This window comes from Trachypithecus francoisi, unplaced genomic scaffold, assembly GCF_009764315.1.
Source record: "Trachypithecus francoisi isolate TF-2019V2 unplaced genomic scaffold, Tfra_2.0 Lachesis_group6, whole genome shotgun sequence".
NCBI lineage: Eukaryota > Metazoa > Chordata > Mammalia > Primates > Cercopithecidae > Trachypithecus > Trachypithecus francoisi.
The window spans coordinates 56,579,207-56,594,020 of record NW_022681471.1 but is presented as its reverse complement, the minus strand read 5'-3'; the positions used below and the strand labels follow the sequence as shown (position 1 = coordinate 56,594,020).

Here is a 14,814-nt window from a genome sequence, read left to right as displayed (position 1 = left end):
TTTTGGTCTTAATAATTATTGACTTGTAAGAGTTTTTCAAATATTCTGGATATGATCAGATGTATGATTTGCAATATTTTCTCTTATGTTCTTTTAATGATGACTTTTGAGTAACACAAGTTGATGAAGTCCAATTTATAATTTTTTTTCTTCTTTGAAACATGCTTTCAATATTGTACCTAAGAACTCTTTGCCTAACCCCAACTCATGGAAATGTTCTCCTATATTCTCTTCTAGAATTTTATAACTTTAGCTCTTACCTTTAGGTCTTACATTTAGGTCTGTGATCTGTTTTGAGTTAACTTTTTATATATGATGTGAAGTGTCTAATTTCTTTCTTTCCAAAAATGATGGATATACAAAGGTCCATTTGTTGAAAAAACTATCTCACCACTGAATTGTCTTTGTCCTTTTGTAGAAAATCAATTGACCATAAATGTATGGATTTGTTTTTAGACTGTCAATTCTGCTCCACTTATTTATATTATATGTCAACACCACATTGTCTTAACTAGCTTTATAGTAAGTTTTGAAATCAGAAAGTATGAGTCATCTGATTTTACTCTACTTTTTCAAGATTGTTTCAGCTATTCTGGATCCCTTGTACTCTTATATGAATTTTCCAATCAATATGTCAGTTTTAGGATCAACTTGTCAATTTCTGTGAAGAAGCCAGCTGGTATTTTTGTAGGCATTAGATTTAATCTATCGGTCAAACTAGGGAGAATTGCCATGTTGACAGTGCTGATCCCTCCAACCCAAGAATATGAAATGTCTCTTCATTTAGTTAGATATTCTTTAATTTCTTTCAGTAATGTTTTATGTTTTTCATTGTATGAGTCCTGATAGAACCTCTGAGCTAAATGAGCTGGGGGTGGGGAGTATGGGAGCAGCTATAGGTTACAGTTACCTACTATTCTTATCCAAAAGTCAGAGATTTTTCAAGCATAAATGCTTCTCAAATGGAGGTAGGTTTTTGGTTAATTTCCAGAGTACCAAAATGGTTGCTTTGTTATTTTGTCCACGCTTATACAGGTTGAATATTCCTTACCCAAAAGGCTTGGGATCAGAAATGTTTCAGATTTTGAAATTTTTGGATTTTGAAGTATTTGCATTATACTTACCGATTCCATAACCCTAATCGAAAATTCAAAATCCAAAATGCTCCAATAAATATTTCCTGTGAATGTCGTGTTGCCACCCAGAACATTTTGGGTTTTGAAGCACTTTGGATTTCTGATGTTCAGATTAGGTATACTCAACCTGTAATACTTTTGGGGAAAAGGATTTCCTGATCTTCTCATCTAGTCATAACTGGAAGTTCTGTCATCTGTGTATTTTTACGAGAATTTATGTTCCAAGTGCTTCTAGCTCCAAATGCTCAGTAACATAATATGTATTGAGATGCCAATTCAGTCAAAAAACAGTTAAACTACCACTTGTCTTATAAAGACAAAACATTTAGGTTACTGAATAGTTTCCTTTTTTTGTGTTGAATAGACTCTATGTTTTAGCATGGTGATGAAACAGTTACTGAGATTGGCTACGTAATTTAAATAAACAAAAAGATATATTCCAGCACTTCTGATGTGTTCAATACCACAGGAAATAATGGATGAATAAATCATCATTGCTGCCCTAAGGATCCTATAGACTAGGCAGTAGTAATGTGCTGCCATTGAACCTTTATGGCACTGTCATATTTTTAATTATGTAGTTACTTGTGATTTATTTAATATGAACATCCATAAAATCTGTGAGGTTAGGAACCGTGATAATATTGTTTACTTCCGTGTTATAAGCATTTCCTAGCACAGTGTTTGGAACATAATAGACACTCCATAAATACTGTTTGAATGAATGAGTGAACAACATGTCATGGAAATATAGGGTAGAAGGAAATTATTTCCTACTAAGAGGACCAGAAAAGTTAGGGATTAAAGAAAAGGTTTCCAGTGAAAGGAAACAATATGATTGTTTAAAGTCAAAGAGTTAGAAAAGACCCAGAAATATTTGAGGAACTGTAAGGTATTTTCTAGGGCTGTAGTGTAGGAGTCATAGTGATGAGTCAAGGAAGAAAAGAGAATAAGAAGAAGAAAGTTAAGGGGAGATGAGTTTGGAGAAGCAAGTGGAAGCCAGGGTCTTTCTGACAAACTAATGACATTTTAAAAAGTCAGGGTTTTATTTTAAAGTAGGTAACTAGAGTTGGCAGTATGGAAGATGGACTGGACACAGAAAAGAGTAAATAATATGTATGCAAGCTGGGCAAACCCAGTGTACAATATTTGCATAGCCATCTGTATTATGTATGGGATCCTCCTAAAAGCTGACCTGAGAGAGAGAGAGAGAGAGAGAGAGAGAGAGAGAGTGTAATGTCACTGAGATATATATTCTTTAATTTCAAAATTTGCCTTGGAATTTTTGTTAAATAGAGCCACATGGTCCTCCCTTTATATCCTTGTGACAGCATGATAATTCTTAATATTAACAATTCTAACAATCATCAGTATGACACATTTGCCTTTTGGAAGTGTGCTCATATTAGTGCCATATTTGATTTTCACAAAAACTCACAAGATAGAGACAGCTTTTTTCATTGTACCAATGTGAAGACTATCCTAATAAAGGCTAAAAGATCAGCCTATGGTTTCATAACCAGTACAAGTTAAGATGCAACATTAGAACGCTTTTTGAAGTCTAAACCCCTTCTAAAGGTAGCATGCATCCATGCATTTTAGTACTAATTTTACTGCTTTTGCTTTTTGTAACTAATGTTTCTTATAAAAGTTTTATAAGAAAGTTTTAACTTCGAAATAACAACAAGGTTAGCATTTGCTTCTTTGAAATTGCTCTTTTGAAGTATTTCCACAGTGTAAAAAGTTGAATAAAGAATTTACCTAGATAATAGATTATGAATATAATATTTGTTAAAATTAAAATGTTGGTTATTATCAAGTACAATAAAGCACCTGTATTTTAGACCTTTTACAAAACCCAAGGTATATTTTTTTAAAGGGAAAGAACAAGTGAGCACAGAGAAAAAATAACATTGGGTTGGCAGCACAGGGATCATCTTATATGTTTAGAAGGTGAGAGTAAGATCAAGAGAAGCAGAGGTAGAAATGCAAAATGCAGATGAAAAATGTCAATATTACTGAGCATCTTTTGAGAAAGATATTACATGCTTGTTTATAAAGGTTTCATATGGAATATCTTTTGATGCAGTAAACCACATTGAAAATATTCTCCAGTTAATATAACACAATGAAAAACTTCTGCCATGGGATTTTTACAATTAATAGACATTATAGTAAACATTCTTGAGATCTCTTTAAAAGTTGATTGCTTGTACTTTAAAATTCGATGTATTGTGTGAAATCAATTCAAAGGGTCAGAAATTCAAGGTGAAATTAGGAAAAATTTAAATCCCCAGTAAGATAAAACACCTGCAAAATTAACCCAAGAGATGACTGGTGAGTAGATAATTCAATTTGGAAGCACCCAGAGTTTTGATTGAGTCTGAAGGAGACACAAATATAAATTGATTATAAATTGAAAAAGTGAAATCTAATCATTTAACAGGAGAATGAATTATCAGAAAGAAAACTCCATTAGGGAAAATCAGAGAGCTGGTTGCAGGTTTCCAGCACTGTCTAGGAAAGAGAGTGTCCTGATTAGTAGATTGGAATATTCCAGTACCCATCTCAATAATGGAGATGGGTAAGCACATCAAATTAAACCTTGAGGCAGTGATCATTAAAAAAATCTACTGACTCCCTTTTTAATGATTCTAGGCTCACCAAGGAAAACTCTGATTATGATTTTAATGTATGATATCCATACAAAAGTATGTATATCCTCTAATAGAGACAGAATATGCTGGTTATTAAACTAAACATTCCTGTGTTTATAATATTTACCAGTATAAGCTATTGCATGGGCATTCTGATCTATACTTAAATATCTTATGACTTTAGATAGGGAGAATTAGCCTCACTACTCCCGGTACTACTAGGACACTGACAGAATAGCAGTGTCTAATTGGAAGGAAACAAATATGTCTATATAGAAGGACATGTTGGTGACAACATCCATCTGTTTGCAATTGGTAAAAGAACTAGGTGATGATAGAGAATATGCATATTTTTCCTATTCTCTGTATTGTTTTAATGTGAAATTTTTCCTATGGCAATGGTTTTCAGACTTTAGTTTCTGAAGACTTTTTTTTTTTTTTTTTTTTTTTTTTTTTTTTTTTTTTTGAGATGGAATCTCAGCCTTGTCACCCAGGCAGGAGTTCAATGGCACAATCTCGGTTCACTGCAACCTCTGCCTCCTGGGTTCAAGCGATTCTCCTGCCTCAGCCTCCCAAGTAGCTGGGATTACAGGCGCATGCCACCACGCCCGGCTAATTTTTTTTTTTTTTTTTGAGATGGAGTCTTGCTTTTTCACCCAGGCTAGAGCGCAGTGGTGCGATCTCGGCTCACTGCCAGCTCTGCCTCCCGGGTTCACGCCATTCTCCTGCCTCAGCCTCCCGAGTAGCTGGGACTGCAGGCGCCCGCCACCACCCCCAGCTAATTTTTGTATTTTTAGTAGAGACGGGGTTTTGCCATGTTAGCCAGGATGGTCTCGAACTCCTGGCCTCAGGTGATCTGCCCACCTCGCCTCCCAAAGTGCTGGGATTACAGGCATGAGCCACCATGCCTAGCCCCTGAAGACATTTTTTAAATTCCTAGGTCTTATTCCCAGAGATTCTGATACACTTGGTCTGGGATGAAACACAGGAATCTGCATTTTTTATTTATTTTTTATTTTTTATTTTTTTTGAGACGGAGTCTTGCTCTGTCGCCCAGGCTGGAGTGCAGTGGCCCGATCTCAGCTCACTGCAAGCTCCGCCTCCCGGGTTCACGCCATTCTCCTGCCTCAGCCTCCCGAGTAGCTGGGACTACAGGCGCCCGCCACCTCACCCGGCTAGTTTTTTGTATTTTTAGTAGAGACAGGGTTTCACTGTGTTAGCCAGGATGGTCTCGATCTTCTGACCTCGTGATCTGCCCGCCTCGGCCTCCCAAAGTGCTGAGATCACAGGCATGAGCCACCGCGCCCCACCGCCTATACTACTCTTAAGCAATTTCCACCTCTTAGTTTCCCCTCCCCCTATGTCCGGAATCCTATTCTAACTGCATATATTCAATTAAATAATTGCTCATCTCTTGAAGAAGCTCCAAGATTTTGTATCAGAGAAGTTTTAGAGGCAGTAATCTGGGTCTGAGAGAAAGGACACTGGAAAGGACACTTGTACTTCCTTAAGAGGCACGCTGTTTTTACTTAAATTGTTTTGAGGTGGCTATGAGAAGATGATGGCGATTTTAATGGGATTCTCTTTCCCAGGCTACTCCTTGCCATTGACACTTACCTATTTGCTTCTCCTATAGAACAGCAAGGGCCCCCTCAAAGGATTTTATTTCCTTTTCTTCACCTCCAAGCATATAGCGGTGAAGACGGCAGCCATTTTGTCTTGCCCTAGCCGGAACCCAAATCAGGTATTCTTATCAAGCTGCCTGCTACTTGCTTTTATATATATAAAATAGGCAGGTTAATATATTAAAAATAAAAATATGTTTTTAATAAAAAAAGGCAGGTGGTCAGTGGGTATTATTTGAGAAACATTTTTTCAGAGCCAAGTTGCTCAAACTTTTTAGTCTCAGGATTCCTTTACGCTGTAACACATTACCAAGAACCTTAGAAAGCATTTGTTTATGTGGTAAATAATATCTGATATATAGTAGCTACTGATAGTTGTGGTATTAAAAGTAAAACTGAGAAATGTTTACAATATTTAACCCGTTTGAAACGACCAAGAATAAACCCATTACCTGTTAATCAGGTAACATTTTATAAAATATAATTTTATTTTCCAAATTAAAAACGTTTAGGGAAAACAAGATATACTATTGCGTATTTTTACAAATCTCCTTAATGCCTATCTTAATAATTCTCTTATCTGTTTCTACAGTCAGTCTGTTGTGATATGATATTTTAGTTGAAGTATATGAAGAACATCAGACCTTACAAAAATACATGGTAAGAAAAAGGAGAACCCTGGAGACTCCCTGAAAGGATCTTGAAGATCCCCATGGTCATGGGACCATACTTTGAGTCCCTGTTTTGTAGGAATGGCTGTTTTTACTGTCAGAGATTTCTATATTCATCAGTTTTTTTTTTGAAATCAAAGTTTAGAGAAACTGAGGATCATTAAAAATGAATTTATTTCTTAGATTACTTAGGGTGGGGAAAATTATTTTATAAATATTACCACAGTCACTCTTTCATTAATTTACTTTATTAGGTTTAAAGTACTATTGAAATATAAAAAAGAAGTGTAGGTGATGGGGAAGAATTTTGTTTAAAGAAATTGGGTTTTAGAATAATGATTAGATTGAGGGTAGAGTGGTTTCAATAGGCAGTGAGGAAGGAATACATTAGGTAAACAATTATAGGTAGAAAAAGTGGGAGAGCAGGGACCAATCTATAGTTCTTTGTAGTAGATAGTTGTTTACAACTGAATAAATAACAATAATGGTAAGAAAGTGCTAATTGTAACTTTCTAAAAAGGGTGATTAATTTGCCTGATAAAACAATATTTTGTTCTGGTCACGTACCTCTTCAAATTTTCTTACATTTTTCGTGACTCTAAGTTTTAGTTCTGTAACCTAAAATTTACTGCTATGTTAGTGCAATAACTTTGACAAACATTATCTTATTTCTCATTTTTCTGTGGTAAAAGTGGAAGAACCTGAAAAGGAATTTAGAAAGAAGCAGCTGGGAAAGGTGAGAGGAAAACCTAGAGTGTGTGTTATCCTGGAAGCCAATTGAGGTAAGTGTTTCAAGGAAGAGGGAGTGATCCACTCTGTCAAATTACACTTATCCATGAGGTTAAAATGAAGAATAATCATTGATCATGAGATTTAGTGACATGGAGGTCATTCATAACCTAGACAGGAAAATTCCCATGGAGTGATTGAGGTGAAAGTTCCATTGCTATGAATTCAAGAGAAACTGAGAAGAAAGGAGTTGAAAACTTTTTGTAAGTAGCTATTTCCAGGAGTTTTGCTAAAACAGTAAGCAGAGAAATGGAGCAACAGATTTTAGAGGAAATGAGGCTAATATAGGTGGTTTATTTTGGTTTATAAATGAGATAAATAATAGCATGTATATTTGCTTATGTTTTTGAGAGCTTCAGTGGTGAACTCTCAAGACATTAATCCTTTCCTCATAGAATCCATGATCTAGTTGGGGGAAATTGTATTAAACAAATGATTACACAAATAATTAGAGTATAATTACCACACCTAACTTTTTCAAGGACATCAAGAAAGACTTCCCTATGTAAATGATACTAAGGTTGCACTTAGGAGGGAATAGTACTTGAAAAGTCTTGGGCAGAGGGAATATGGCCTATCAGGGATACTGAGAGAAAGAAGCTACTGAGCCTGAAGTATAGACAGAGGGGAGAATGAATTTGGCAGAAGATAAAGAGGAAGAGTTAATCAGTGGCTAAATTATTTAAGTTGGAGTTCATAGATTTAGTTAAGGTCTTTGGTTATTATACCATGTACCTTAGGGATTCTTGACTTTTATGTGTTTGGCGTAACAAAAGTAAACTAGCCAAAACTGAAAGGTAAAAGATGGGACAGAGAAAGCAGAAAGGAAAGGTGAATTGCATTACCACTATTCATACTGCCACACACATGACATTAGGCCAAGTCTATCTGTAGTTTCATCATCAATTATTTTTTCTAATAAATACTAAATGTATTCAGTATTCACAGCATTGAGATATTTCTGTCTAACTGATCAAATCATATAGTAAGCAGATCCAATTTGTTTGTTATATGACCAGTAACAACAGATTGTCATTCCCTACCTAATATCTTCCAGTGACTTTCTTTTAATCTCTTAAAAATAATATATTTTCCAACTTTTTCTTATGAAATTTTTAAGCACTTGGAAAACCTGAAGACTAACACCTACATACCCACAATCTAGAGTCAAGAACTTTTATCATTTTGTTCTATTTGCTTTCTCTGTTTTGCTGCATAATTTGAAAGTAAGTTACAGACCTCATGATGCTTCATATGCCTATATCGCAGCATATTTTGCCTAAAAATAAAGACATTCTCTGTAATCTCAGTATTATCATATTTAAGCTACTTAAAGTATTTTCCTATCATCTAATGCAAAGTATTTTCCTATCATCTAATGCCTAATCAGTATTAGATATCTTCGATGCCTGCACCCAGTTTTTAACAGTTTAATTGGAGTTTTTATACCATGATAATTATTTATTGTAGGTGTACAGTTTGATGATTTACTGCAAATTTACAAAAGTTGTACAGCCATCATCTTAATCTGAGAACATTCCATCATTCTAGAAAGAAGTCTCTGATACATGTTTTTTTTTTTTTTTTTTAATTGAACTAGGATTAAATCACGGTTATATCTCTTTAAAGTTTTTTTCCTAAAATAATTTTTATTTTATTCCATGAAATTGATTTTTAGAAGAAATCAGCTGTTTGTTTTATGGAATCTTCTACATTCTAGATTTATCTGCTTGTTTTCTCATTATGTGACTTAACTTTTTCCTCTATCCATCCCCCAACTGCCACTCCCAATATTTTCTATTAAAGTCCTGGTTAAACTCATTCTGATATATTTGGAATAAAACCCAAATTTGCTAATTATTTTCCTCCTCTAAAAAGCAAGCCCCATAAAGCCTTCTCTAACACCAGTGTGTGGTTCACAGTAGATCTCAGTAAAAATTTGTTGAGTGAATGAATGAATCACCTACATTCAGATTATATATTTTTGCCATCCAGTTTCAACCTCAACTGAAGACATTTTTCCATTTTAAATTCTTTCCCTCTGAGGATGAATACTGAGTGATCCCTCCACATGGTTTCTCAAATCATGCCAGTTATGGAAATGTAGTCCTTTTTGATTCCAGTATGATAATGATAATATTAATTAACACAGTTTTTGATGCTTCTGACCATTCCATGCTATTATTTTCAGTAGCCATCTATAATTTAGTTATGTTAACAAATGTACTCTGGCCTTTGGATTTTAAGGACGTGTACATATATATAGACATTTCTAATGTGAGAAAATCTAAAACTCATATAAGTATATCCAGCTTCAATAAATAACTGTATTACTTTTGGCTGTTTCTCAGCCAGTATATTTGCATCAAATTATCTGTTCTGTTTTCAGAAATACATTAAAAAATTTATGTGGGAGTGGCAGTTTGCAGAAGGCACTGATACATGTAAAACCAAGTAATGCTATTTAAAGCCATGCACAAATAGATATGTTTTGAATTATGTTCACTGGGAAAAATAGTAAAGAACTCCCCTGGTATTTTGCTTCCTATGCTTAAGGCCTTATCTTTGATAAGTTGTTAGACGAGATGACAAGTGTATCTTGCACAACTAGATGCTAGGGAATTGTTGACATATTTTAGATTGCAAATCAGTTTGTATGCACAGTGTATTGCCTCAAAGGGCATATTATGGTCCTCTACTATAAAATATTGCTTTAGTTTAAAACTAAAATGTAGATGAAATTATAAGAAATAAATGGAAAATCCAGTTTGATCTCACCATGAAAGTTTGAAATAATTTTTCATTTGCATACTGGTCAAATCAAAATAAAATTGATTTTAGGTGTTCAGTGCTGAACAACGCTAGCTTAATAAGATTGTAATTTGAAGAACCTTGTCAAGGATTTCTACAAAACTTACAAGACATTTGTTAAATAAGAACAAGGACAATGGGCAGAGAACATAGGGCAAACCTTATTTGTTTGGGGTGTATTTTTATATGAGTAGTTATATCACACAGATGGAAAGAAACTAGTATTTTATTAGATTTGTTTCATGTAAGGTGACCCATGGAATAGAGGGGCTGGAATTTTCAGGACTCTAGGACATTTTGGTTACTTCATGTATAGTCATATCCCACTACATCTGAACATAGTGCTCTAGAGCAAAATCTGTTGTCAAGAAAGAATCAAGAAAGTTGCTAGTGAGTATCCAAAACATATGAAATGCATTTTCAAAACAAGTACCTTCTTGGAAAATGCATATTTGAATTTGGTATTTATGTATATAATGGTTTTCTACAGAGGATTTCCTAAAGCGTTGACACTGGAACTATAGAAACTGTTGTTATTTAGTTCATGGCTTCTTGACTAGGGTAAAGTGCTAAAGGGACAAAGCTTGTGAATTTAGTTTCTCTGACAGCCTTTACTCTTTTTATTAGACTATACTCTTAGACTTTCAAATAATTTCATAAGTATATGCAGACAGATCCATTCCTGCTACTTGAGAAATAAATGGACTTTGTCGATGATGATTCAGTCATATCACCTAGATGTCCGTTATAGTCACACAGTATTCTATATATCATCTTTAAATAATTCCTGTCTGGTGCCAAGTACTTAATTTAAACTTAATATGTGATTGAATGAACTGAAAACATTTTATATATTTTGTAGCTCTGTCCATTGAGAAGGCCTAGAAGAAACAATACCCAATAGCAATGAGCACACCCAGTGCCAAGGTCTTGTTTCCATTATAGTAGTAAAAGGAACCCGGGCGCTGAAGAAATGGCTGATTCTAGGGCTAATGCAGGGGTTATACAAAATTATACTGGAGCATCTTGTAAGAGTCAGCAGGTAAGGGAGTACTTAAGAAACAAAATGAGGGAGTTAATGTCAGAGGGACACAGGAGCTAACTAAAAGAGCTTTCCGTGGCCAAAGCTGGAATAGTTTAGCAAGAAAATAAAATTGTATTGAAATATTACCCAAATATAAAGTTAATAATCATAAATCCATACTGGTATAAATAAGTGACTTAACACATGGGGATAAATGGAAAAATCTCCTATACAGATGCATTCCAGAAAATTTATGTGGGGATATCGCCATTAAGAAGTTGGAACGTAACTTCCCATCCTGTAAGTGTGGGCTGCACATGGTGACTTTTTTTCCAAAGAGTACAGTATGGAAATGGGAAGAGAATAGTCTTAGAGTAGAGAAAGCCGATAAATACTACTTTGGTCAGGTGATCAAAGTTAGTAACCTTAGTGATAAGTTAGCAGTACATACCCTTGATATGATGTGATGAGAATGGTACTTTGCCTTTGTGTTATTTCTCCCAAAAACTTACAATCTAAGTATAGCTATGATAAAAAAAATACTAGACAAACCCAAATTGAAAAGCATTCCAGGCTAGGCACTGTGGCTCACGCCTGTAATCCCAGCATTTTGGAAGGCCAAGGCAGGTGGATCACTTGAGTCCAGGAGTTCGCGATCATCCTTGGTGACATGGCGAAACCCTGTCTCTACGAAAAAATACAAAAATTAGCCAGATGTGGTTGCACGTGCCTGTAGTCTCAGCTACTCAGGAGGCTGATGCAACAGAATCGCTTGAGCCTAGGAGGCAGAGGTTGCAGTGAGCCGAAATGGTGCCACTGCACTCCAGCCTGGGCAACAGAGTGAAATCCTTCTCAAAAATAAAATAAATTAAAATAAATATAAAATAAATACTCTATAAAATAAATGTCTGATGATTACTCCTCAAGACAGTAACAGTCGTCAAAAACAAATTCCTCTGCCACAGTTCAGAGGAGTCTAGGAGACATGATGCTTACTTGTAATATGGCATCTTAGATGGATTCCTGGGACAGTAAAAGGACTTAGCTGAAAACTAAGGAACTTTGAATAAGAATGGACTTTAGTTAACAATAGTGTGTCAGTATTGGTTCATTAGTTGTGGTAAATGTTCCATATCAATGTAAGATATTAATGGTAAGAGAAACTAGATGCAGGGGATACAGGAATTCTCTGTACAATATTTGCAAATTTTCTGTAAACCTAAAACTATTTTAAATAAAGAGCATGTTTAAAAATACATATCACTTGATTGGCATAAAAGCTAAACAATAGTGATGATGTGTTTTTCTGAATACAAAATTCAAAATGTCTTACTATATTAAGGTAAATGAGAGGGTGAAGTGCTCGTTTCTTCAAAACAAACATTTGGCAAACATTTATACTTGGAGCTTCTACCCTCTCACGTCATTCTTTTCTATTTTATCACTTCCATCTACAATATTTTGTTGCTTCTATAAGCTTTCAGATATCATCCTTAAGATGGCAGAGATTGACTGTTTGTCACTTGACAGTTCTGTAGAGGGAAGAAAGAGGAAGACATATTTGAAATTCTTACATTTTCCTTAGAATGACAAATGCTCCATGACAGAACTATGCTGGAGGGAATATACATGAGAAGAATTGTTTCCACACTGCATGGTTTTCTACCATGTTGATTCCAGTCAGGATAAGAGTGATAATTTCTGCTTCAGAACAGTCATGTTGACAACTAGAATAGGATGTGCTCATGCTTGGCTTTTATTTAGGAAAAAAAAGGATATTATATTACACACCATTGCTAGAGCTATGTATTTCATGGAAATTATGATATATGATTAAATTTTCCAAAAAACCCTCTTTATTTTTCATTTATCCTATGACTTAGATTGCACTGTTGTTATTTTCTGTATTATCATCCAATGTGAAATGGCCAAACATATTGCGGTAATTAAAGATATTGTTATATGTGAAGATTATTGTCATTTTATAATTTGACAGACCCGTTCCTATCTTAAATCCTTTATTTCTAAGATACATTTGTTTCAGCAGCATGGTAACTTACATGAGCTAGTGTGAACAAAGAACATTAAGGACTTTTTAAATAGGAGCCTCATCCAAATGCCCAGATATTTGCAGAAGAGTTGAATGTTTCAGATTAAGGCTTAGAGGAATTGCCAGCTACTTTGAAAAAGATATTTCAACTCAAATTTATGTATCTGTGAAAATTTATCTACAATTATACATCTCAGTGAAAATTCATTGGAATCATTTGTAATCTTTAAATGATGTGGAGGTGGCCTTTAAAATAACTAGTTTTAGTGATATTTGTGTAGAACTACATTGTGAAACATTAAAATATCTTTTCTGTGAGCTTACATTTATATTGACATTTACCTAAGTATGTTTCATAACAGATGGTATAATCACTTTCTAAAAGGAGAAATTGAGATGATTACTAGTTTATAAAAGTGATATGAATATTTTGCACTGTATTCAGCTTGTCCTTTGTACCTCAAGGCCTTAGCATCTGATATTCCTTCTGCTTGGGGCATTGAATCAATTTTGGCTCTTTTATTACTCCCATCCTGTTTAACTGCTTTTTCTGGCTAGCTCTGGTTTATGCCACAAGTCTCAGATGATATGTAGTAATTCAGACTTGACCTTCCCTTCTGAATTAGGTCTCTGTTTCTTTCATAGCATCCTGTACTTTTCCTTCATCTCCCCAATCATCATTATGATTATATACTCATTTGTTTCATATTTGTGTAATAACTACTACCTTTACTAAACTGTATATCCATTGCATAGTATCTGGCACATAATATATGATCAAAAGGGAATTGTAAGAATCAATGAACAAATATTATTATCATATCCAGATTACTAGCATGATTGCCACAATTTACATCTAACCTTTATAGGATTTTAGCATATTTCGTGAAAATAAGTAGACATACAGAAAATCAAGTTACTCTTGTTCTATAATAGAAATAGAGAAGGTAAGTCACAATGCTTTTAAAACAGAGTATTTGAGCAAGAGACTTTGTTGGTGTTACTTTTTCTCTTTTCTCAGTATGATTTATCCTCTAGGAAAGGATCATACAGATTCTTCAGTTCAGAATAACTCCAGCAACACTTACATGGTGACAACACCCTCTCCCGTTGTCTGCTGTTACTCCAAATTTCAATTACTGGTCTCAAAACTCCTATCCTGTCTTAATCTTAGCAGACAGATGACCTTGGCACCTACCACTGAATGAAAATGAAGGCTATTATGTGAGAAATACGTCATCTTTCTCCCTTTTACCTCCTACCACCCTCCAAAAATCCTGCATCCATTCCTTTCTTTATTCTTTGCCTCTGCTCTTGGAAAAGAAATTCTTTCTACCTCTGAGTTTAATTTTTCCTTTCTGTTTTCTCTGTGTTATTGCCACATTAGCTATTTCTTCTCTTACCTATGTTTTTAAAAACATGTTTTCTTTGTACTTTATCCTTCTAGATGCTCTATGAATTGCACAAGTTTCTTTCATGTAAAAAAAAAATCATAAAGATTTTAACTCCGCTCTTTCGTGGTTGCCTTCTTATCTCTTTACTTTCCCTATTGACTGTGTCTGTGTACTCTAGGTCTCTGCATTCTCCTTTCATTCAGTCTTTTAACCCCCTGCACCTGGCTTCGCCTTTACCTCTTATTGAGATTGCATTAGCAAAGGTACTAATGACTTCTTTTTTTTTTTTTTTTTTTTATTATACTTTAAGTTCTAGGGTACATGTGCATAACGTGCAGGTTTGTTACATATGTATACTTATGCCATGTTGGTGTGCTGCACCCATCAACTCGTCAGCACCCATCATTCATCATTATATCATGTATAACTCCCCATGCAATACCTCCCTCCTCCCCCTCCCCATGATAGGCCCCAGTGTGTGATGTTCCCCTTCCCGAGTCCAAGTGATCTCATTGTTCAGTTCCCACCTATGAGTGAGAACATGCGGTGTTTGGTTTCTCTTCTTGTGATAGTTTGCTAAGAATGATGGTTTCCAGCTGCATCCATGTCCCTACAAAGGACGCAAACTCATCCTTTTTTATGGCTGCATAGTATTCC

At 34.9% G+C, this 14,814-nt stretch overlaps 1 protein-coding gene across 1 annotated transcript in view; it reads left to right on the top strand.

The window, feature by feature from the left end:
- FAM133A (family with sequence similarity 133 member A) overlaps window positions 1-14,814 on the top strand; it is a 49,204-nt gene that overhangs the window by 22,497 nt on the left and 11,893 nt on the right. Inside the window, 1 exon segment of the mRNA XM_033201456.1 lies at window positions 6,782-6,871. The gene's annotated coding sequence lies outside the window, so the exon portion shown is untranslated.